This window comes from Eschrichtius robustus, chromosome 11 (genome assembly GCF_028021215.1).
Source record: "Eschrichtius robustus isolate mEscRob2 chromosome 11, mEscRob2.pri, whole genome shotgun sequence".
In the NCBI taxonomy this organism is placed as follows: Eukaryota; Metazoa; Chordata; class Mammalia; order Artiodactyla; family Eschrichtiidae; genus Eschrichtius; species Eschrichtius robustus.
Window position 1 is genome coordinate 24,157,644 of NC_090834.1, and position 24,226 is coordinate 24,181,869.

The following is a 24,226-nucleotide window of genomic DNA, read 5'->3' on the forward strand; positions in this document are numbered from 1 at the left end:
TGGCTTCTCTGCTTCCACCTTTGCTGGCGTGGCCAAAAAACAGCCCCGTAGGCCCAGTAGCCACCAACCAGGCAGGATGTCTCCCCATGCTAGCCCAACTGCGTTTCTCCACACTCTCGGTTGAGGACACGGTAGTGACCAGGGATAGGAGCAGAAACGGGAGCCACTGCTGCTGCAAAGAAAATCAGAACTGATCAGTCACTTCTGCTGTACACAGTCTCCTGCCAGAATTTCCCTCTCTCATGTCTCTCCCAGTTTCTGGCTGAAGACCGTTAATCTACTTGACATCCAAAACACAGCCTTGGCCCATCACCTCTATGAGTCCCTAGAGAAGGGACACTGGCTGCAAAAGCAATTCCTAGAGCCTACGGCTGCAGCACATGAGGAAGTCTCTTCACCGTTTCCAGGGAAAACAACAGTAGAACCCGAAAGTAATTGCAATCATGATCCTCTCCATCTCTCCCTTCCACAACAGAGAAAACATTTCTTGCAGTCTGTCACTTCTGAGGCTTTAATGGAAATGTCTTTCAAGTTTCGGAAAAAAATAATCTAATATAAATTGGTTAAGAACGCCTCCCACCTTGGCAACCCCTCTTGGGCCCCATTTATACTGCCTGTTTCAACCATACTGAACTCTAGCCCTCTGATACTTCTATCTAGATTGGAACAAGGCCAAATACTGAGGCAGAGTGATCAGGAGACTGAGAACTGCATTCTGGGTACCAAGTCTAGGCTCACATCAACCCAGCCTCCGGGGACACCATCTCCTCAGCCCTCCAGTCTCATTAGCACTTCAACACCCCTCTTGGTTCTTCCGGCCTTCCCATCAATATGGCACGACCCTCTCCCCTAGAAGTAAAAATCATAATCCTCTCTCTCTTCACCATGAAAGGATGAGATAAAGGCTCAGCAGCAGCCCCCGTGAAACACATGGTCAACACTGTGAAGAGGTGTTACTAAGACGATTTGGTCCGACTCAGAGAAGGAGACAAGTCTGCCCTTAGCCTGATCAGGCCCACAGGAAGGAACCACATTGGGGGCAGCCTTTGAGAGTGTGGCAATGAGAGAGAACCTTCTTTAGGAGGGGACTCCCTGTTGCCGACCTTGAAAAAGCAAAGATGGGACATTAGTTTACTGGGGCTGTTGCAGAGGGGATGTGCCCAGAGGTTGGGCCACCCTGCTTGAGAATCAAAGCACCTTCTAGTCCGAAACTGCTTGAATGCTCCAATCGCCGGATTTTGGGTCTGGGGCAACCCAGATCTTTGCGCGACTTTTCGGAGAGTGCTTTCTCTTGGGAGCACGTCTGGGGACTGGCTTCTCTGCTTCCACCTTTGCTGGCGTGGCCAAAAAACAGCCCCGTAGGCCCGGTAGCCACCAACCAGGCAGGATGTCTCCCCATGCCAGCCCAACTGCGTTTCTCCACACCCTCGGTTGAGGACACGGTAGTGACCAGGGGTAGGAGGAGAAACAGGAGCCACTGCTGCTGCAAAGAAAATCAGAACTGATCAGTCACTTCTGCTGTACACAGTCTCCTGCCAGAATTTCCCTCTCTCATGTCTCTCCCAGTTTCTGGCTGAAGACCTTTAATCTACTTGACATCCAAAACACAGCCTTGGCCCATCACCTCTATGAGTCCCTAGGGAAGGGACACTGGCTGCAAAAGCAATTCCTAGAGCCTACGGCTGCAGCACATGAGGAAGTCTCTTCACCGTTTCCAGGGAAAACAGTAGAACCCAAAAGTAATTGCAATCATGATTCTCTCCATCTCTCCCTTCCACAACAGAGAAAACATTTCTTGCAGTCTGTCACTTCTGAGGCTTTAATGGAAATGTCTTTCAAGTTTTGGAAAAAAATAATCTAATATAAATTGGTTAAGAACCCCTCCCACCTTGGCAACCCCTCTTGGGCCCCATTTATACTGCCTGTTTCAACCACACTGAACTCTAGCCCTCTGATACTTTTATCTAGATTAGAACAAGGCCAAATACTGAGGCAGAGTGATCAGGAGACTGAGAACCGCGTTCTGGGTACCAAGTCTAGGCTCACATCAACCCAGCCTCCGGGGACACCATCTCCTCAGCCCTCCAGTCTCATTAGCACTTCAACACCCCTCTTGGTTCTTCCGGTCTTCCCATCAATATGGCACCACCCTCTCCCCTAGTACTCAGCAGCTCAGGATGGGATGTGTCTGAGGGCACAGATATAAATGTCTACATGACAGCACAGAGGTGCCTGGGTTTGAAGGTGTGTTTCAAGAGTGGCCCTCTTCCTCAAACTGCTCCATTTACCATTTGCCAACAAAAATGCACTTGTGTTTTGCTAAGAGGCCAATCAGGAAAGGGTCTGAATGGAAGCATCCTGTAGCCCAAAGGGGAAAGCTACATTTATAAAGATCAGAACCATCCTGCACACTTGTCCAGGGATGACCTTTCACTTGTCCTCAGCAGTGAGCACTGTGGGTCCCTGAAGGTGTCCCAGGTCACTGGTATTACTTACAGCTGGAAACGCGCTCAGGTATACGTAGTGGGCAAGCCCCACAGGAACATGAGGCAGCCAGGTGAGGTTGTGTGTACACCATGCCTCCTGTAGAGATGCCCGGTCTCGGTGTACCTGCCGCACTGCCCAGCCATGGAACAGAGCACAGGTTAGAGTGAAGATAGAGGATCCGGTCACACATTCTCTCTCAGACAACCAAAGAGATTGGTATCTGGTGGAGAACTGTCAGGGAAGTTTCTCTGAGGGCAGCACGTTGGCAGTTACCCTGCAATGGAAACTGTGAGAAGGCCGGTGAGGTCATCACTACCCAGTGAGGTCATAATAAGGAACCTGTGACTTGGGGGTCAGGCTTCAGGAGGAGGGGCAGTTTTGTGGAGGAGAGCAGGGGGGAGGCAGAGGTACTCTGCCTGGCCCCTCACACCTGGGCCTCCCCACCCATGCCCTAGTCTAGCAGACACCCCACGTGGGGCGTGCCGGTGGGCTGGCACAGCCCCAGGGGCCCCAGGAGGGCAAGAGAGACCCACATTCTGAGATTGGCTTGAGAGGCAAGATTAACGTAAGAGACAGCTAGGTTGTATGGCACTGACCCTAAGAGGCAGAGATTTGTGTGGACTGGGGAATCAGGGAAGGCTCCTTGGCAGTGGGACTGAAGGACAAGTGAGATTTGGACCCATGGGGAAGAGAGGGAAGACATTCCAGTTTGGAAGAATAAAAGCAAAGACACACTCTCCTCGACCTTGTCCTGCCCCAAATATAAATTCATAGAACCCTCACATTTTCACAACTGAGGACTGAAGAAAACCAAGAGGTTAAGAGGCCTACCCAGTGTTACACAGGTAGTGGAGAGGTGTTCTGCTCAATGGTTAGGTTCATGTTGGGGCTCCGGATTTACAGCTGATAGGAATGTGAGGACAAGCTCATGCCATTTCAAACATTTCCAAGTGATACTGAGAGAGATGTTAAAGGTGCAAAATGAGAGTGCTGAATGACCTCACAAAGTGGGAATGGTGGGCCCATTTTCATATGAAATTCAAAACAAGTTCATGACCAAAGGACATAATACAAAATGACAACATAATCATTACACTCCCCTCTCCCCTAGAAGTAAAAATCATTATAATCCTCTCTCTCTCCACCATGAAAGGATGAGATAAAGGCTCAGCAGCAGCCCCCGTGAAACACATGGTCAACACTGTGAAGAGGTGTTACTAAGACGATTTGGTCCGACTCAGAGAAGGAAAGAGACAGCTCTGCCCTTAGGCTGATCAGGTCCACAGGAAGGAACCACATTGGGGGCAGCCTTTGAGAGTGTGGCAATGAGAGAGAACCTTCTTTAGGAGGGGACTCCCTGTTGCCAACCTTGAAAAAGCAAGGATGGGACATTCGTTTACTGGGGCTGTTGCAGAGGGGATGTGCCCAGGAGGCAGAGACTGCTTGGACTACTGTTTTAGAGGTTGGGCCCCCCTGGTTGAGAACCACAGCACCTTGTATTCCTAAACTTCTTGAATCAGTGGGTGCACATTAGGACAGATGAAGTCAGGCCTCATTGGAGCAGACTGCCTTTGGGAGTGGTAGAAGGTAAAATGTGAAGGGAAATGCTCTGGAGGAGGTTTGTCATGGCAGGTGGGCCAGCACGAGACCATCCAGATTCTCCAAGGCTCCAGAGATTACTTGGCTGGGAGCATCCCTCTGATGTGGTGCGGGGACTCCTACCTTAACAGGACCTGGCTGGGCATCTGCGGGAGGCAGAATAAATGGTTTATTAACTTAAGAGAGCGAGAGACTCACCTGGGGGGGTTCCACAAAACCACTTAAAAAGACTTGTACCTAGATTCTTGAGCCAACCCTCAGAAAACTTATCTAGATCTGGAGTAGGGCTCTGGAAGCTACACTTTTAATAAGCTTCCTGGGCAGTCCCACCACAGTGGTCCATGGATAGAGTGACCAAATTATTGTGTATTCTCAGTTGCTTTTGGGAGTCAAAGTGGGCAATGTTAAAAACTGCAGCAGGCATACGTATAAACAGGGAATATTCAAGGCAAACAGAGGTGCATAGTTATTCTATGCATGAATCAGATTTGAGAAAAGCTAGCCTGTTGGTTAAAGAACACAACCCTTGAGACAGACAGACCAGATTCTGTCCTATTTACTCGTGTGATTTTGACCAAGTTCTTTTATCCTTCTGACTGTTTCTTCATATGGAAAAGAGCTATGGCTGTACATTTAGCACAATATTCTCTTTTGGCAAAGGTTGCTCTGGGTCCATTTGTGTTCTCTGCAACTTAATCCTTTCCGGTGTGCAAGCATTTTTTTAAATTTTTATTTATTTATTTATTTATTTATGGCTGTGTTGGGTCTTCATTTCTGCGCGAGGTCTTTCTCCAGTTGTGGCAAGCGGGGTCCACTCTTCATCGCGGTGCGCGGGCCTCTCACTGTTGCGGCCTCTCTTGTTGCGGAGCACAGGCTCCAGACGCGCAGGCTCAGCAATTGTGGCTCACGGGCCCAGCCGCTCCGCGGCATGTGGGATCTTCCCAGACCAGGGCTCGAACCCGCGTCCCCTGCATTGGCAGGCAGACTCTCAACCACTGCGCCACCAGGGAAGCCCAAGCATTTTTAAGTTGTTTGGTGAAGTATTACATTTGACTTTCAACTGTTCATTACTTCGGGCAAAGCTTATAGAATGCTGCAGAGACTAGAACCTATGCAGAGATAGTGAGAGAATGTGATAAGCTTATTCTGCCGGTTTATAAAAAAGTTTAACCTTTTCTCCTCTTCCTCCGCCAGCCACCAAGAGATGAGAAAGAAGGCAGAGCCTGGAAATGCACACCAAGCAATACTTCTGTGTCAGTTTGCCTTTTATTCCTCTGCCAGTACTTCCCAGAGAGATTTCACCAAAATTGCCTAAGCTTGCCATGGCCATTGTTGTGAAGAACATTTCTCTCTATTGCTAGTCACATCCCCTTTTCCTTCTCCTGGGCACTTAATGGATGTTTGGGGGCAGGAAATAAAATTTAAACTAAAACATCAAAAAAAAAAACAAACAGAAAGATGAGCTCAAGTAGGCGTTATTGTGGTTCAGATAAGGTTTGGTTCATTCATTCCCTCGATTAGCATTTATCCCCCTTTGTGCCAGGCATTCGAGGAGAGAGAGAAATGTCTTCAAAGAGTCTGTGGTTGTATGGGGGAGGGAGCTGTGGAAATCTGTCATTTAGAAACAGCATGGAAGTGCTAGGGAAAAATTGTTTTGTTCATTTATCACTCACTCATCCGTTCACCCATAGCAACTACAAAGGGTTTCACCCGGAGGAACTGGATGCCCTGAACTTGACATTCTAGTGGGGGAAACAACAATGTAAACCACCAGCAGTGGTAATAAGTCACCAGTAGTGATTTCAAGCCAGAAGGAACCACTCACCAATGGAGAGAGGCACAGGGTGAGCAGTGACTTGCAGAAAGGAGGGGTTATTCATTCCAACTGCTGAGTTCAAGTTCATCTGGGTTGTTGTGTGGTTCGCGCTTACTGCATCTTTTTTTGGAACGTAGCTCCACCCTCCAAGAAGGGTGAGGCTGATCACCCTTCTTTCCTCCTGCTGTGCCCCGGGGTCACCCAGCGAGTGTCTGCAGGGATGATCTGCTCTGTACTGGCTTTTCAGTCCCACTCCCGGGAGAAGAGAGACGAAGCTGTGTCTCCACCGCAGCTTGGCCTGATTCAGTCACTGGGTGAAAAGGTGGGAAGAAGGTCAAGTTCATGAGAACTGATGCACTGCAGAGTCATTTAGTCCTGAAGTATACCAGCTCTGGTTGCTGGTGAGTTGCTAAATCCAGGGACCTGAATTTAATTCCTCCAGAGCCACTGAGACATCACTTCCAGGCCCATGGCAGGCTGTAGGGGTGCTGACTTTTCTCAGTGCTAAGGAGCAGCCATCTTCCACTGGGAGAGGACTCTGTGCCAGCAGGAGCAGAACCACACCAGGCACCGAAGAAGGTTCTGCATCCCAGCATCTCCCAACACAGTGATAGATAAACGGGTAGAAGATGTGACAGGGCATTCACAATAGAACAGAAGCGTATCCCCAATAAATATGGAAAGATGTTCAACTTCACTACCTAACAAAGAAATGCAAGTTATAAATCTATTTTTTTTTTTTTTTGCTAATCTAATTCGTAGAAAGTTTTAAGAATGCACAAAATTTGCTGCTAAGGATGTAAGGAAAAGGCCGTTTTCATCTGTTGCTGCTGATGGGGATGGAAATTGGTGCGAACCTTCTGGAGGGTAATTTGGCAATTTGTGTATCAACAGCCTTAAAATGTTCATACACTTTGAGCCAGTAATTTTGCTTTTAGGATCTTATCCTAAGGTGAAAGTCAAATTTATGTACAAGACTTATGTTCAAGAATATTCAGCTCAGCCAGCAGTGTAATAGAAAAAATATTAGAAGCTACCTAAAAATCCCACAATAGGGGGTTGGTTAAATAACTGATGGCCCAACTTAAGAATGGAAAATAAAGACGCAGACGTAGAAAATGGACTTGAGGACACGGGGAAGGGGAAGGGGAAGGGGAAGCTGGGACGAAGTGAGAGAGTGGCATGGACTTATATATACTACCAAACGTAAGCTAGCTAGCTAGTGGGAAGCAGCCGCGTAGCACAGGGAGATCAGCTCGGTGCTTTGTGACCACCTAGAGGGGTGGGATAGGGAGGGTGGGAGGGAGACGCAAGAGGGAGGAGATATGGGGATATATGTGTATGTATAGCTGATTCACCTTGTTATAAAGCAGAAACTAACACACCATTGTAAAGCAATTATACTCCAATAAAGATGTTTTTTTTAAATAAGGATGGTAAACAGTTCATTCATTAAAAATGATTTTCTCCAAGAATATTTAATGGTGGGAAGATGTAGTGTAAAAGCAGGGCACAAAATACTACATGGAGTATTTCATTTTGTTAAAATTTTAATAATACAAGTGCAGAAAAAGTGATTAAAATAACAGTACTGATTTGACTACGGGACATCTTTTTCTTTAAATTTTTCTGTATTTGGTGTTATAAAGCATCATATATCCTGAGTCTCAGTTTATGTTCTGTGAAGTGGGAATGATCACATCTACACTGCAGTGCGCTCGGGCAGAGCAGCACAATATTTGAAAGTACCATTGACAATGACCAGCCCATTGTAATACTCCAGGAATGGTTATAATATCATTGCCAATGACACCCATAGTCTGGATATTATCCGTAATGATTACTAAGGTTGTTTATGAACTTCTTTTCACTTAGGGACACCTGTACAAGGATAATTAATATTCCAAGTGACAGTCCTTGTTATTTGACAAACACAAGAAAAACTATAAATATGTAAATTCACTATATGCTACACCCTACTTCATGCTTTCACTGGCAATGTACTTTCACATGCATCTCTCAAATACCAATTTTTTTTTACTCTTTCATTCAGTTAACCAGTCTCTATTAACTGGGCTCTAACATTGTTAGAAGAAATTTGGTAGTTTAAAAAAAAATGGATTCTTATTAAAATTTCCTCAAGGTGAAAGCAATTTGATGCCTTTTTCCTCGCTAAATAAATAAATAACCACAAATAATAGCCTCACTATGGAATTCTCTTAATGTGAGTTGAATTCCCTATTGATGAATGATCTTCCTTGGTTTGAAAAATCTGATCAATGCTTCAAAGTCTGACTACAGTTAAAAACACACATCTGGTAATGTGAAATCAGTTGTATTATTTATGTAATAGATGAGATTTAAAGGTAGACCAAAAGCACATGATATTTATACTACTTTTAAGGCTACAAACCTTTCTTCTTGGGAGCTATATTCTCAAACCTGAAAGTAAATGTAAATCAATAGATGATACAACAAGATTTTTTATTCTCAAAAATTGATCCCTCTTAGAAATTAACTTCAATATAATATGCTAGGTTTGATAGAGCCGAAGTTGATTCTAATACTTTAAAAACCTGGAAATTCTATTTAAATTCCTCCTGATTTCAGATTGCCATGAATACAAATTACATTTTTATAGAATTTAAATTATTAAGAGATTTAAAACTTAAAAATTCCAAACTTTGAAAAACTTAAAACCTTTTGTTTTTTAAGGGAACATACAGACAAACTCTTCCTCTGGAACTATAGTGTATATTACTCACCATTTGATGCTGATGAACACGGAGTCAACAAACTAAGCGGGGAAAAATGTTGTCTGTTAAAGTTAGCAGCTGTGGGTACTCCTCCAAGGGGTGGCCCAGGTCCACACATTTGACCTCCTGAAAGGTTTGAGGCAAAGTTTCCCAAATGTGTAGAAGAAGGTGTTACAGAACCATATGGTGAGTCCATATTGACAATACCTATAATGTAGAAGATAATCATAATTTATAATAGTTACCCCTAGGAGATATAATTAGAAAAACCTAAAATTCCAAGAGGTCCCTAATATATCCAAAAATATTTTAGATTATTAAAAAAATTTCTCCTTGCTTACTTCTTCCAGTCATTCCACTCATTATTTCCCCCTTTATTTTATAAAGATAGCTATAAAAAAGAAATTACCAAGGAAAACATTTTACATTTACTTTTAATTTTGACATTTTATTGCTTATTATAGAATACATATAGATTTAATATTAACACTAGAATTTAAATAGGTTTGGTGGCCAAGGAGTTGTATAAAATTTTACCTTTAAAAAACGTATGGGGAAGGGAGGGATGAGTAGGCAAACCACAAAGGATTTTTAAGGCACTGAAAATACTCTGGATGATAGTATAATGGTTACTATACTAGACTTTCGTTCAAACCCACAGAATGTACAGCACCAAGAATGAACCCTCATGTAAACTACAGACTTTGATAAGGATGTGTGACTGTAGGTTCATCAACGGTAACAAAAATACCATTCTGGAGTGGGATGTTGGTAATAAAGGAGGCTACGCCTGTGTGAAGGCAGGGGGTATATGGAAAACCCCTGTACTTTTCTCTCAATTTTGCTGTGAACTTGAGAGTGCTACTAAAATAAAAAAACAAAAACAAAACCAAAAACACCCCACAAAACTAAAAACAAACCAGAAAAAAACTATAGGAGAAAAAAAAAGATTGTAGCTATACTTTATAATAGAGAGATCTGACAATCAGCATCTTAACTAAGTGGCCATGCTTTCCATAGATAAGAGAAGGACAATCTGTCATTGAGTGCCTCCTGATACAATACAGTGTGAAATTCAAACATTACCTATCTGATGTTCCTGCTAGAAATGTTTAACCAGAATGGAACCACAGATTGAGAAAACGGGTGAATCTGAAATGCAGGACATTCTTCAGTACAACTGGACTCTTCAAAGGATTCAATGTCAAGAAGAACAAAAGAAGGTGGTGAGATGTTTTAGACTGTGGGAGATCAAAGAGACATAATAGCCAAAAGCAATGTGTGAATCTTGATTGGTTGGATCAAAAGGAGAGAAAAAAGAAACATACAGGCATAAAGGGTATATTTGGGATGATGGTACTACATATTGGGTGCTATTACTGAATTAATGTTAATTTCTAGGGTGTAGCAATAGTGGTATAGCTGTAAAGGCAAACATGCCTATGTTGACCTGAATCTAATACTTCCCTCTGATAGACTCTTAAGTTAAACTTCATTGCTAATTTTGGCTCTAATCAACTGCACACCCCAAAACCTTACCTCCTGATGGAGCACGTCTTTTTTCTATACTTTTCCACAAAACAAGAATTTACTTCTTTTTCTCTAAATCTTAATTTTAGTCTTTCTTAACACATTACCTAGATTTCACATTTTTTGAAAAGTGAAGTATTTTCACTAAATTCCAACTTTACAAAAATGAAATATAAAAGCATTTCCAATTACTCCCCAAAATATACAAACAGCTCATGCAGCTCAATATCAAAAAAAACAAACAACCCAATCAAAAAATGGGCAGAAGATCTAAATAGACATTTCTTCAAAGAAGACATACAGATGGCTAAAATCACATGAAAAAATGCTCAACATCACTAATTATTAGAGAAATGCAAATCAAAACTACAATGTGGTATCACCTCATACCGGTCAGAATGGTCATCATCAAAAAATCTACAAACAATAAATGCTGGAGAGGGTGTGGAGAAAAGGGAACCGGCCTACGCTGTTGGTGGGAATGTAAATTGGTACAGCCACTATGGAGAGCAGTATGGAGGTTCCTTAAAAAACTAAAAGCAGAGCTACCATATGATCCAGCAATCCCACTCCTGGGCATATATCCAGAGAAAACCATAATTCGAAAAGATACACGCACCCCAATGTTCACGGCAGCACTGTTTACAATAGCCAGGATACGGAAGCAACCTAAATGTCCATCAACGGAGGAATGGGCAAAGAAGATGTGGTACATATATACAATGGAATATTACTCAGCCATAAAAAAGAATGAAATAATGCCATTTGCAGCAACATCAATGGACCTAGAGATTGTCATACTGAGTGAAGTCAGACAGAGAAAGACAAATATCATATATTGCTTATATGTGGAATCTAAAAAAAGAGTACAAATGAACTGATCTACGAAACAGAAATAGAGTTACAGATGTAGAGAACAAACTTACAGTTACCAGGGGGTAAGGGGCAGGGAGGGACAAATTGGGAGATTGGGATTGACATATACACACTACTAGACATAAAATAGATAACTAATAAGAACCTACTGTATAGCACAGGGAACTCTACTCAATGCTCTGTTATGACCTATATGGGAAAAGAATCTAAAAAAGAGTGGATATATGTATATGTATATAACTGATTCACTTTGCTGTACACCTGAAACTAACACAACACTGTAAATCAACTATACTCCAATAAAAGTTTTTAAAAAATAAAAAAATGAAAAAAATAAAAGCATTTCCAATGTACTAATTAGCATATGAAGCTTTTACAACCAAATGATTCTATTTAGTATTCAAGAGAAAGTGTTTTTGAAAGTACATGAAAATAGTTCAATCAACCCCCAGCAAGGAAATATTTACTGACCATGTTCTTTACATTATATTCATGTGTTATAGAAATACGTAAAAATAACAATCAGTTCCCATTCTATTTAGAAATTTTTAGTCCCAGAATGTCATCTCTTCAATAACACACAACAAGTTGGCAACCTTTCTGTAAAGGGCTAAATAATAAATAGTTTTAGGCTGTCAGCAGAGCATGGAAGCAGCCATAACACAATATGTAAATGAATGGGCATAGATGTATTTCAATAAAACTTTTATTTATGAACACTGAAATTTGAATGCACTATTTTTTTTTTAATATTTATTTATTTATTTATTTTTGGCTGCATCGAGTCTTAGTTGCGGCACGCGGGCTTCTCTGTAGTTGTGGCACACGGGCTCCAGAGCAGGTGGGCTCTCTAGTTGCAACACCAGGACTTAGTTGCCCCGTGGCATGTGGGATCTTAGTTCCCAGACCCAGGACTGAACCCACATTCCCTGCACTGGAAGGCGGATTCTTAACCACTAGACCACCAGGGAAGTTCCGAATGTACTATTTTTTGTGTCACATATTATTCTTTTTAAAAATAAAAAAAAGTTTTTTAAAAATCTTACACAATTGTTATAACTCAATTAAAAAAAAACCACAAATGTAAAATCAGGTAGTATGCCATACTTGGCACATGGACCATAGTTTGTCTATCTCTAGCATGAAATTATCTTTATTTATTCTTATTTTGTTATTGCTTTAATGGTAGACTTTTTTTTTAACATCTTTATCGGAGTATAACTGCTTTACAATGGTGTGTTAGTTTCTGCTTTATAACAAAGTGAATCAGCTATACATATACATATATCCCCATATCTCTTTCCTCTTGCGTCTCCCTCCCACCCTCCCTATCCCACCCCTCTAGGTGGTCACAAAGCACCGAGCTGATCTCCCTGTGCTATGCGGCTGCTTCCCATTAGCCATCTATTTAACATTTAGTAGTGTGTATATGTCCATGCCACTCTCTCACTTCGTCCTAGCTTACCCTTCCCCCCTGCCCGTGTCCTCAAGTCCATTCTCTACATCTACGTCTTTATTCCTGTCCTGATCCTAGGTTCTACAGAATCATATTTTTTTTCCAATTCTATATATACGTGTTAGCATACAGTATTTGTTTTTCTCTTTCTAATTACTTCACTCTGTATGACAGACTCTAGGTCCATCCACCTCACTACAAATAACTCAATGAAATTATCTTTAATTATTTGAAATATTCATATTAAAACACAAAGCTCAAAATGCAACTTGGTATCCTGGACACTGCAACAGAAAAAGAACATTATTGGAAAAACTGTGGAATCTGAATAAAGTCTATAGTCCAGTTAATTGTACTGTACCGATATTAATTTCTTAGTTTTAATAAATATATGGTGTTTATGTAAGAATGTTTAATTAGGGGAAATTGGGGTAATTATAGAAGAACTCTTCTATAAATCTAAAAATATTTCAAAGTAAAAAGTTAAAAAAGAAAAAGCAGTCACTCAAAACCAGATCTTTAGAACCTCTTTAGATATCAGCACTGTCTAACAGAACTTTTTATGTTAATAGATGTGTTCAATATCTGGGCTCTCCAATATTGCAGCTACCAGCCATTATGTGCTTATTAAGGAAGCACTTGAAATATGACCAGCCTACAACCACCATGGAAAACAGTATGGGGGATCCTCAGAAAACTAAAAATAGAACTACCACATGATCCAGCAATTCCACTTCTGGAACTATATCCAAAAGAAACAAAAACACTAACTCGAAAAGATACCTACACTTCCATGTTCATAACAGCATTATTTACAATAGCTAAGACATGGAAACAACCTAAGTATCCATCCATGGATGAATGGATAAAGAAGCTGTGGTATGTATACATATATGTATACATACCACACACATACACACACACAATGGGATATTATTCAGTCATAAAAAAAACACACACAAAAACACGAGGAAATCCTGCCATTTCTGACAAAATGGATGGGCCGTGAGGGCATTATGCTAAGTAAAATAAGTCAGACAGAGAAAGACAAAAACTGTATGATCTCACTTATATGTGGAATCTCAAACAAACAAACTCATAGAAAAAGAGATCAGATTTGTGGTTACTAGAGGTGGAGGTGGAGGTGGGGTGGGGGGGAATTGGAGGAAGGTGGTCAAAAGGTACAAACTTCCACTTACGAGATAAGTAAGGATTAGGGATGTAATGCGCAACATAGTAACGGCAGTTAACACTACTGTATGATACATGGGAAAGCTGTTAAGAGAGACTAAATCCTAAGAGCTCTCATCACAAGGAAAAATATTTTTTCCTTTTTCTTTTTTTAAAAAAATTGTATCTATAGATGATGAATGCTAACTAAATTTACTGCTGCAATCATCTCACAATGTATGTAAGTCAAACCATTATGCTCTACACCTTAAGCTCATATACAGTGATGTACATCAATTATATCTCAACAAAACTGGGAAAAAATTTTAAAAATGGCCAGCTTGACTGAGATGAATTTTTAATTTTATTAAATTTAAATAGCACATATAGTTAGTGCCTACCCTATTGAACTATGTAGCTCTATATTTTTCTCATTATTTTTAAAACAAAAAAGACAGTCGGAAGTGAAATCAAATTTTAAAAATCTTTGGTAATTATTTTTTATTTGAACTAAAAGCAAACTTTTGATGGCATTATCTTATTAAATTAAAATATGAGATTTTTCAAAAATTCTTTTTTTATTTATTTTTTAAAAATATTTATTTATTTATTTATTTGGCTGCTCCCGGTCTTAGTTGCGGCATGTGGGATTTATTTCCCTGACCAGGGATCGAACCCGGGCCCCCTGCATTGGGAGTGCGGAGTCTTAACCACTGGACTACCAGGGAAGTCCCCTTTTCTTTATTTTGAGAGAGAAAAATATACCTGATGAAGAAATTTATTTATAGTAAATTTAAGATAAAAATCCATTACAGCTTCTAAAAAGATTTAAAAAATAAAAATGCCATACTAGACACACTCAATACTCACAATAGCATTTGAATTAGTACTACAATCTGTCTATCTGACCCAGTCACAGAGTAAAAATATTAGAAAATAACCAAGAGTTTCAACATCATTTGTAGAAACGAGCAGCTGCAGAATGTCAGAAAATACAAACTTACCTGAGGGACTTGGAGCAGGTCTCTGTAATGGTGGTCTAAAACCTGGAGCTTTGGAAGTATCAGACTGATGTAAAGGATCTGAATTTGGCAAATATGAGGATTTTCCTGATAGCATAGATTCTGATGTTGACTGAGATGAAACAACAGAACCTCCCCAGAAGGCATGAGCAGAAGTAGGGCTACTTTCAAACAATGCGCTAAAGGGCCCAAATGGTAAGGGGGCACTGAAATTGGGAGCAATCGGCTTATTTGTTGTATGCACTGAATTTTGACAAGCACTTTGTGTACTTAAGGTCGAAGGTAGCTGGACAGAAGAGGGAACACTGTGAGGTCTTTTAATGTGATTGACACTGAGGACTGCAACAGATGAATTTTGCACAGGAGCTGGATTCTTGTGAGGGGCAGCTGTGCCATGAGAGGGTGGTCTCATAGCAGGGGGTTCCATTTGAGGCGGAGGCTGGGAGCATCCCATTTGTGTCTGAGGCATAGGGTAAGTCACTGGGGCAGTAGAAGGCACCGCCACTGGAGCAGAACTTGTTGTTCCTAAAGGAGGAACAGTCATTCTAACTTCCGGGGGAGGAACCTGAGACTGCTGAAGAGGTGGTCTTGGCTCCTGAGAAACAGATCCTGGAGGTTGCTGCTGAGTAGAATGAACTGATGAACTCCCAGAAGAACTGCTGCTGTTTGGAGGTCCACTGTTTGTTGTTTCTACTACTGGTGGACCACCTGCTTCCTGTTCAGAGGAAGATGCCCCTTTATTTGGAGATGCTGTTCCACAATCCAAAGGGCTGTTTCTAGAAACCCCTCCTGGCTGGGCTGGTGGTGATGGGGAAGATGGGGATGATACTGGGTAGTGTTCTTTGGCGGTAGGCATCGGATATGTGGCATTTGTGGGTGCAGTGCTGTTGTGACTTGCTGTGGTGGTGACTGTTGTGGTGGTGGCATTGGATGTCTTCACAACTGTGACAAAAAGCTGCCTTCTAACAGAAGGTGAACTTGGACTGCCATTTGTAGATGTACCAGGCACCGCTGAAGCTGATGAACTGGTTGTAGTTGTTGGACTTGAAGTTACAGAACCTGCTGAATTCACCTGAGAACCACTGCTATTCTGGTTGCTATGGCGAGGCACCATGTGAGGCTTAGGCGAGTTAGTAGCTCTGGCAGGGCTCAAAGGCCTGACAGGAAAAGGACCCCAAGTGGATTGAGCTGGTGGAAAAGTACCTCCAAAGTGCGTCATGGGCAACCTTGGTGGACGGATCTGCTGGAAAGTCTGAGCAGCAAGCAAAGCATGTGCAAACTGTGGAGGAGGATATGCTAATGGAAGAGAAACTGGAAAAGCAGGCCTCACATTATTCACTGGGTTCTTAATGGTTTTGTGAGTAGATGCAGAAGAAATTGCAGGCACAGTGAGTGCTGCGGCAGTCTGAGATGTTGATGACAGAGCTACAGTTGTCATTTTAATTCCCATTAAGGAACTGTTAGCAGCAGTGGTGGTAGGTGCTGATGACCCAATTTTGGAATTTGCTGAGGAGCTTTTCAAACGATTCTTTGGAATAAGTTCATCAATTTCTTTGTCTGGATCCTTGATCAGAGCATTGATCAACTGAGTTGCTTGTCTTGTTGATTCAGTGCCACTCCTATAAGTTGACACACAAAAAAAATTAGGTCCGATTTCGCCTTTTTAATATGTAAAGCCTAAATTAATTCGTGTGTGTATGTGTATGTACACACATACAGAGAACAGATAAAAGTTAAGAAGCAATTTTCTGACTATTTTTGAGGTGTTATGCAAACAAAGCAATAAACTGTCCTGACACACCACTATATTTTTCAAAGGAAAAGTAAATGACTTCTTTTCCAAGAAATTTAATTTCACTATTGTTTCCTCGGACTAAGCAATCATCTTCCTACTGTGAAATACATTCTAGACAGAAAAACCACTGCACTTTAAAATCCTATGTAATCCATATTGTTACCATGAAGTTAAACAGCTGATCAATATTAAAAGCAGTACAAATAAGCAAGAAAAATAATACCACTGAGTAAGAAAACAGTATTTTATTTTAAATCCTGGTAGCTTAGATGACCCCATTTATATTTATTAGTGGTTTCTCTATTAGTAGAGTGATTATTATAACTCTTTTGGACAGATGTCTCAAAATGAGAGAAGAATCCTGATAATGACAACCATGGCCATAAGGTCAAACTCCAGTCTTGGATGTTCAGGAAAATATTGGATTGAACGGAAAGCCTTATGGAGACCCTAAGGGGGAAATTACTTATAAAGGGTATATGCTTCCCCTCTTCTCTGGATAAGGCAAGTTGTGACTACACCTATCCCAGGGGAGGGATAAACAAGATAGGAGAAGGGGATAAGTGCAAAACAGAGCTGGTTAATTGCCTCCTTCCTCTTGAGGCAGGCTAAAAAACTATCTGCCCCTCTACCACCGGGAAGGGCACCTGTCTCTCACAACCAAATTTATGATTTCTTAGAATATCATCTTTACTCTAAGGGTATTCGACATAGACATGTTCAAATATTCAATTGAAAACAAATATCCACTTCAGATTTAAATCTATTACTGAGCTCATATTCTAAGGATACAATCTCAGAATAAGAAATCTCAAATGCTAATTTAAGAGAAAGATGGAAAACTACAGATTAGAATGTGTTAGAAACCCATTCCTTCTTAAAAAGAAGTTTTTAAGAATGTCATATTAAAATTTTTTATAAGGAAAAGATTATTCAAACCTTTGCCATACACACACAAAAGAAAAATTCCTTTAAAGCCCTTTGAAATACTTCACAAGAGCACATAAATAAGAAAAAAAAACTGTAAAGCTTATCTTAAACACGAATCAAATTCCCATTTAAAAAAGTATGCTATTAAATACAAAGTTCCATTGAAAACTCAAATGCTTATATATATTGATAATTAAGCTCTAGTGCAACAAAATACAAAAGAAAAAAACCGTAAGAGACCAAATTTTGCCTTATAGTTATTATCCGGTCTCCTGTCTTGTCTTTCTGCTGATCAATATCTATGTGTGCACCAGTGAACTCCCGAATAGCGTTAATATGACAGCCTCCTCTTCCAATCACTCTGGATACCACAGTTGATGGAACAGGTACTTTCTTTGACCTGTTTAACAGTTGCAAAAATAAATTAAGATAAATCACAAGTATCAGTGGTTGTACTTAAAATAAGAATTATTACTAAAATATGTGTCTGTAAATGCAGAATATTGTCGAATAAGCCTCTTCTACCTACTCTCACTCTAAGTGATAAAAGGCAACTAAGAGCCACAGAAAAAAGAGAAAGACAGAGAGAGAGTGAGCTTTACCACAGCTTCTCATCTCATTACCAAAAACTGTTTGCTGTTTTGACTTTCGTCCTTCATTAATATCTGTGAAGCACATACATGTAGATACACACTGTGTTAATGCAAATACTAATGGCAAATAAGACAGACAGGGGTTCTTGCCCACAAATACTGACTATGTAGAAACCAAGTAAGAAAACTACAACACGATGTTGTAAGTGCTCTAATAGGGTATCATAAAGACACATTGCTTGGGGCATCTAATCTACCCCAAGGAGTCAAGAAAGGCTTCTTGTGGGTACCTTTGGGTATTTGACTCACATGATTGTTTTTATTCCCTAATACATAACTGAAAGGATGATACTAAAATTTCATTGCTGCCCTGCATTCTTCTAGAGGCATTAAAATGATTATCCACAAATATGGAAACTTGCTAAGGGATGTTTAGTTGTGTGAGGAAAGAGAAAAGCCTGCTGGAATTCCAAAAAAAGCAAAACCCACCTAACACTTACAAAATTACATTACAATTTTAAACACTCAGATTCAGGAAAGGTAGATATAAATTTCTGACAAGTCTAAATTAAAGAATACTTCTAAAAGAAAAACAGTGTAACTCTCAATAAAAAGAAGGAGCCAGTTGTGCTTCAATGAATAAGTAAATTATTTATTTAGAATAGATTAAATATGAAATTATACATTATTTTTTTAAATGGTAAGGTATGATCCCTGCCCTTTTGTATACATAACTAAGTTACTTGATAATTCCTTTTTCCCTAAAGGACATAATAATCAGTCAGTGATCATTATTTTAAGTTAGTTAAGAATTTGCTTGCATACTACAATATAAAATACATGCAGGAAAACTGAATTCTCTTACTTTTGTACAGAGAGTATTCTGATGTTGTGATTTCAGTTAGTTCAAAAGAATGTGTGTGAGACAGAGAAAGAGATAAAGATAGAGACGGGGGTTGAGGGGAAGTGTTGGCCCAAAATGAGATAAAAAATGTACAGTACGTCTTGAGATTAACAGTAATAAGCTTGGTTCACTACAGATTTTGTTTTAAAACAATCAAAAGTTTAATTATTTGATGGAATTTCTGGAGAGTTCCTTAAAATAGGTTATCAAAGATTTATAATGGATCACATCCTTTCTAGGTCTGTGGTATCTTACCACCTTTTAGTTTCTGGGATGTTGCTTTACTTTTTAACACATATTATTTAAAAGTTCCAAGCAAAATACAGCAAACTATTTTAGTCCTAAAACCCTTGAAATAAAGGTATCCTATGATTTGAAGACAAGAGTAGTTTAAAACCAATACTTAATTCATTCTCCAAATATTTACAAGTTTGTAGTAGACACTACATATTGGGCTCTGAGGTTACAAAGCTGAACAAGACAATCTATCATCTTAAATAAACTAGTTCACTACCAAATACCAATACCCATGGGGGTCAAGCAGACACCACAATGATCTAACTTTTTATGTAAAATTTCCCAATTTTAAAAGTGTTAACATATACCTTTTTTTTTCCCTCTAAAATGTAGTATAGGTTGTCTCTGTTGGCCAGATGCAGCCTTGGGCCACCAGTTTGTTTGCAACCTTTGGAAGAGTTAGGGGAATTTAACTGTAAGGTAAACTATGCTTCATTGTGAAATAGAGCACATATAAAAATGAGAAAAACAATCAAAGAAATAATCAGTCACCTTCTTACAACTTCTTTCCATCCTTCTTCCCTCTTTTGTCCACGCTTAGGACTTGCTACTGTTAATTTCCCATTTGGAGAGGAAAGGGGAGATGGACCAGATTTTGTGCAAGTGGAGAGAGAATTACTGGTCACTTCACTGATAGTCTCTGACAATCTTTAACAGGGAGGAAAAACACATTAAATATAGAAGAGATGTAGAATTTTTTAATGATAAAGGCAAACTATTATATGATTTGATTCTTTATTTCAAGAATACTATGATGAATAAATGAGAAATTTATTTTTCACTTTTCAATACTTAGCATGATATGAAGGGCCAATTTTAAGAAGATATTATCTAGAGGTCAAATTTAGCAGAACTGAAATACAATAATAATCCCTGAGAAACCATAATCAATACTCTTCATGGGTTCAGTTTAACAACCAAAACGAAGAAATTACACAGTAATTCTTTAATTCAAATGAAATCATGCCTTCTTTAGAACAAAGACAAACCCTTATTTTGTCAGTTGTTCATCTGCCTGCTTTACTAAAAAATTCAGCAACAAAGTATTTCATAATGATACTATAAATCATGAAAATGAAAATTGGAACTGACTTTATTGAAGCCTTGCCAGAAACAGATTTTCTCTCTTCCTTTGGAAATGTAACCAGAACTGATGGCTGCTTCTTGCTGGTCACAGTGGTGGTGACCATAGCAGGTGAATGATTGTGACTCTTTCGGCTGCTGTTGCTGTTACTACTTTCATCACTGCAACTGGAAATTCTCATGTTATCACTGTCTCCACTCTCGCTGGTACTGCTGCTCTTGGACTCTCCGTTCACCTTCTCTGGCTGACTGTATGAGATTGGTAGTGGATCATCAAATATAATTTGAACATTTTCTGGAGTAATTTTATTTTTCCTGTTTTTCCTCTTTGAACTGGTTGTAGTTATGCTATTGTTTCTTTTACCATGGGAACCTGCCAAAGTGGTCCAGGTTGCAGATATACCTATGGTAGTAGTGGTTGTGGCCCTTGGAGGCTCTGTCAAGACTTCAGGCTCATCTGTAGAAGTAGCAATACTGAATTAGCAAGTTCTAGTGTTCTTGGCATATATTTAGCTTTAAGCACTCGACAAATTAAATGCTGAATTTACTTTACTACTACCATTAGATATAAAGTTATCAGTCATTCCAGCATTCACTGGTAATGAGATGGATATGACTGATCTATTCTCTCTGTCCCTAAGTTCTAAACAACGCATAGTAGGCAGTTATAAAAAATATTTCAGGGACACTTTGGGAAATATGAATATGTACTATATATTACATATTATTACATAATTATTAAATGTCTTAAGTGTAATAATGTTATTGTGGTTATGTAAAATAATGTTCTTTTACTGGGAAACACTGCTCAAGTATTTAGGGGTAATTTCGTATGATGTGTACAACATATATAAGACTATTCAAAAAAAGAGAGAGGAAAAAAGATAAACAAATGTGCCAAAATGTTATATGAATCTAGGTGACTTACAGGTGTTCATTATACTAATCCTTAAACTTTTCTGTAGTTTGAAATTTTTCAAAATAAAAGGCTGGAGGAGGGGGAAATTAACACACACACACAGCATAAATATTTGGTGGTTTAATGACAATGGTTCTTTCTAACAATATCCTCATCTCAAATAATTTTTTAGTTAGAACCTAGTTAAAAATAATCCCCTCATTTAAGAAAAATCTGAATATGGTCTTGACTGTAGATGAAATTATGGAATTACTGTTAATTTTTTAAGGTATTATAAATGGTATTGCAATTATGTAAGCAAATGTCATTCCTTGGATGTGTGCTGATGTTTTATAGATGCAATGTCAGATGTCTGCAATTTACTTTCAGGCGGCTTAGGAAAAAACTATGTATGTATATTTAGAGAAAAAGATAAAGCAAATATAGTAAAATGTTTATTTTTAAATTAGGTGAAGGGTATTTCAGGTGTTTGTTTCATTATTCTTTCAACTTGTGTGTAGGTTTGAAATTCTTTATAATAAAAAGCTGGGAAGAAGTCAATAAATGAAAATAGCATATAAATACTTTAGGCCTTAGTAACGTAGAGATCTTCTTTCACCTTAAGTTACTGATATTTAAGGAAATATAATTTTGAGTAGAATGTATTACATGAAACAAATTAGATGGTTTAGAGAAAATACCTTCAACTTTATGCTTTTCTTTTTCTTGAGCAGCTTGGAGTTCAAAGTTTTCTTTATTTTTGGCTTCGATCTCTTCTAGTTTTCTTCTTTGTTCTTCTTTCTTCTTTCTTCTCTTCTCCTTTCTCTTTTTTCTTTTTGCAGCCAAAGCCAGCCTCCAGCTTTCTTCCCTTAACTGTTAAAGAATCAATAAAACAGAATTATAACACTGGAATTTACCTTGGAAAAAAGTTGTCATATAATGTCATTTTATCATTAAGGGTACTGGGATATCATACAATTCAAAGTCATCTTAGTTCAATTCATTGTTTGATCAAGATCATACTCAAATCACTGTAAAGAGAAAATAATATTTTTAAATGTCAAGATCAAATTAATGATAAAAGACAACCTAATCTCAAAATGAATGAATGATAAAGATATACATAACTTCATAATCACTACGGAAATATAAATTAAAATATCAAGCTACCATGTTTTGTTCATTAATTTGGGAAAATTCAAAAAGATATCAGGTAGCAAAAGTTTGGGAAAATTAATTCTTCCCTACACTGCTGTCAGTACAAACATTAACATTTTTAGAAAGGTAATTTGAAAGCCTCCTATGAAAATTACAAAGTGCTTATCCTAAGAATATATTCTATAAAATGACTACCTCTAGTGGAAAAATATAGGCTCAGTACTTTCCATTGCAAAGCTGATTACAATAGTAGTAAATGGAAACTAGGTAAATCCATGGGGTGGGGTCGGGGGTGGGGATAAATTAACAACAGTATACATTCACAGAATACTAGGCAGCCATTAAAAGTTATAAATGTATAGCTGGGAAAATGCTCACAATTTACATTTGCTAGGGAAAAAAAGGCAAATTGCAAATCAATGATCTCATTTATGGGGGGGCAGTGCTTTATGTGAATCTATCCGTGGGAATTTAAAAAAAAGGCTAAGAGGATACAAATCAAAGGCTTACTGGTGATTCCGTCTAGAGCATGGGCTTGGACAAGCAGTAGCAGAAAGATGGTGACTTTCAATGTTACTTTATATGACTGGACATTGTTTCTATTTGTTAAACTGGATACATATGACTTTCACAGTCAAAAAAACTAGGAATAAGTTTTAAAGTCCAATAACATCTCTTAATAAGCTATTTTAACTATTAAATTTTCCTCTTTGGCTCATAAAATGGTAAAATCATCTACAAACTCTTTTGTTTGTGTGTTCTCTAAATGACATTTTCAAAGTACATATTCCTTGATATAATCTAGCTTTCTATATATTTTATGTATATTTTAAATATGTGTCAAAACAATGATACTCAGTTTATGGAAAATGTCACAATATCCTAACTACTGAAACCAGCCCCTAAAGACAAACTTATAAGGCAAATCAGACTTAGTTTTCTTGAGAAAAAGTCTGACTTTTAATTAAGTCTCTACCTTTTGCTAGACACTCCTCCTCCCTTTTGAAATAATCCCTGTTGGGTGCCTAAAAGGTTTTGCCCACCTTGAAAGTTTTCACACCCTGGGGCAATGCACCATAATTACATTCTCTTGGGTAAGAGATATGACCTTTGCTTCTGAAAAGGTAAATAATTAAGGAGAATCTATAGAACACCAGATACTTTCTCAAGCAGATGGATTTTAGAAAAGAACACAAATGGAAACTGGAGATATAAAAATTGTCTGCATAGTACCTACCCCCTAGAAATTTTTGCTGGTCTTCCAGAAGTACCCAAGTTTCCTCTGAAGACCAGTAAAGGAGGAGATTTTGACCTTTCCAAAGGACTGAGAAGAAAACAGTAATTGGTGACCTTCACACCCTAGTTCACTACAAGGGAGGAGTACTACCTGATTGGTGAGTTTGAAAGAAGGAACTGAGCGTGTATGACTCAGCTCATTCAGCCTTGCTTTAATGTAGCTAAGATGCCTGTCCTCAGGAGCTGTACTTTCTACATCTTTGCCTGAGCTCCAGTGAGGGAGGCCTGGGGTTGATGTGTTTTGCTGACTTTCACGAAATAAATAGGTAAGTGTAAAGGGAAGAGAAGGAGTAGAAAGGGGGGTGAAGGGTGTGCCAGAGAAACATTTTCAAAGCAACTGTGGCTGTAGATAGATACTAACCTCTCCAATTTAGAATCAGGAATAATAAAGCGGATATTTTATCTATATCACATCTGTATGGACACAAAAGCCTTGAGAAAGGTACAGGAAATAGCTTTAGGGGGATAAAAATAACAAGTGAGGTTTAAGACTTTTGGCTCAGCCAGATGAGTTATTAATTTTGCTCGATTTTAAAAATGTGTCCAGTGGTAAGAAGTAA